This window comes from Sardina pilchardus, chromosome 8, assembly GCF_963854185.1.
Source record: "Sardina pilchardus chromosome 8, fSarPil1.1, whole genome shotgun sequence".
NCBI classification, from domain to species: Eukaryota; Metazoa; Chordata; class Actinopteri; order Clupeiformes; family Clupeidae; genus Sardina; species Sardina pilchardus.
In genome coordinates, this window is record NC_085001.1 from 7,473,641 (window position 1) to 7,476,140 (window position 2,500).

The window sequence follows — 2,500 nt, forward strand, 5'->3', positions numbered from 1 at the left end:
ACAATAGTATGTTGACTCTCTATTCCTCACTGGTTAAAATTGGTAACAACTTACATAATATATTTAGCCTGGGTGTTCCCATTCTGCCTTGCGCAGTGATTTCATTCACGCTGCTAAGGCAGTCTGGAAAATACCGCCCTAATGTTTGACTGAGATAGGGGACCAATCACAGAACAGGGGGGAAAGCAAGACCATGATGAGCTATACACAGACGCATTTGATAGACATCCGTGGCATCCAATGAATGGATCTGGGCATTTTTCCAAATACGAGAAAATGAACGTCTGGTTGCCAGACCACGTCAAATTGTAGAAGTGATAGGCGCTAGCCAGGCTTTCATATATTTGCAAACATGTTCCTTCTTAGAGGAAATGTTCCTTTTATCCCGATATGCATGTTTACATCTGACAGTGTGGCAGCTAGCAGGGTCCCCGTAAGATGGAAGGGGGAGAACTAGGAGGATTCCAAAGCCCATTCACTGACAGGAGTCCCCATAGAACAGACTGACCACCATTGTTCTTATATTACATTGCTATTATTGAACATACTGACCACCATTAGGGGATCCTATATTATATTTAAGCATCAAGCACTTAGAGAACATGATTTTTAAAACATGACTCAGTCAATCATATTCAAGGACCAGAACAATCCATTTTACAATTCTTTGCAGGGCCCAAAAAGTTCTAACAGCACCCCAGACAAAAGTTGGAAGAACTTCAGAGTTCTCACCTGACCCTTTGACTCTCTCTGTCTCTCGCTCTCTCCCCGATTCCTTTTTATCTGGAGAGAACCTATTGAACGGTGACAGTCGTCGCTCTAAGAGTCTCTGCTACCTTCGTTGTCCCACTTTACTCTTCCCCCAGGCGAACTGGCACTGCTCCTCGCACTTGCCAAGGCAAGTCTTTGACCTGCGCTGGGATCAGGCTTTGATCATTATCACATTACCCTTGATATCTGACAGCTGATCAAAGTCTGGCTTGCTTGCTATGATGTCTTTATCAATGAAGAAACATGACTCTTATCGTGTGCTAATAAAATGCTATCTGAATCAATGGGGCTTTGATGAATGATCTACCTCAGCGCTTGTGCACGACCACAGATGCTGAGGCAAGCTCCACTGCGTATCGCCACAACAGACGTCGGACGCGATAGTAAGCCGTTAGCTCAGATGACGACGGAAACACACACGCAAACACACACACACACACACACACACACACACACACACACACACACACACACACACACACACACACAAACACACACACACACACACACACACACACACACACACACACATACACAAATGCACACAGATGCGTACACAAATACACACAGATACGTCCACAGAGTGAAATGCCAAGCGTCAGCATGGGCTGAGAGAAATAAAAAACGATTTGTTCATGGAAATGAGGGGAAAAGCATCACAGCTTTACACTCCCCTAATGATGCAGCTCATTTCACCAGCCATCAGTGAGGCGCCGTGAATGACATCCAGCGTGCGTGACAGCTGTGAGAGAGATGAGCTATCATTTAACCTTCATTTATCACCTACACTCCTGCAGCATTCAGACAGGTTTACAGGAACAGTGTGCGTGTGTACATAGCACATGTATACACACAGACACACACACACACACACACGCACACACACACACATTCACACATTCACACACACACAAACACACACACATACAGTATGTGAGCAGGAGCATACACACATAGTATACACACACACACACACACACACGTGTAAGATATGGAGGATGGTTGATTATTTCATATTTTCAACTATGTATAAGGTCAAACAGTCTGCACATAACTTAATGAATGGCCAATAAACTCAGCAGAGTTGTGACAGCCTGAGAGGAATATGAGGTCATGTTTGGCAGGGTGTTTCCATAACAGTAGCTCACTGCATTTACTGTCGCAATGAACTGAATGTCTTTGATTACCTCATACATAAGAGAGGTCGGGGATGGGGCCACCATGTTTATGCAATTGACATTAGATCAGTGGTTGAATTTAATATGTTATGATTACCAGTAATCGTGTACTGTCAGCGACCGTTGTTGTTTACTGATGCGGCGCGAACGGTACTTCACACACATCTCCCTGACCTCCGTTTCAAAGTGTGTCAGGAGTGGAAGAGAGGCGCAGGGGGAGCCGTATCATGACAGGCGACCATTTTGTGAATAGTTTTGCTTATTGTTAGATATGAACTGTGACCATGAAAAGACAAGAATGTAAACATACTAGAATTGTTTTAATATACCTTACATGTAAAATATACCTTGCTTTAATATACTAAAGCAATATATAGCAGGGCAGGGGATAGGTTATAAGAGGTAGATGTTCTGACCACGGGCCAGATAATGTAGTAATGACGGCGATTGTAGACAGTGTACAGCAAACATAGTGATATGAACAATGTACAGCAGGGGATAGGTTATAAGATGTAGAGGTTATGAGCACAGGCCAGATAGTGTAGTAGGGC

At 43.8% G+C, this 2,500-nt stretch overlaps 1 long non-coding RNA gene across 2 annotated transcripts in view; it reads left to right on the top strand.

The window, feature by feature from the left end:
* Positions 1-979, top strand: part of LOC134089509 (uncharacterized) — a 5,339-nt gene extending 4,360 nt beyond the window's left edge. For both annotated transcript variants that reach the window (XR_009940065.1, XR_009940066.1), the window contains exon 3: positions 1-979. This exon is cut by the window's left edge and continues 429 nt beyond it. This is a non-coding gene — a long non-coding RNA (uncharacterized LOC134089509).
* Positions 980-2,500: the final 1,521 nt, after the last annotated feature.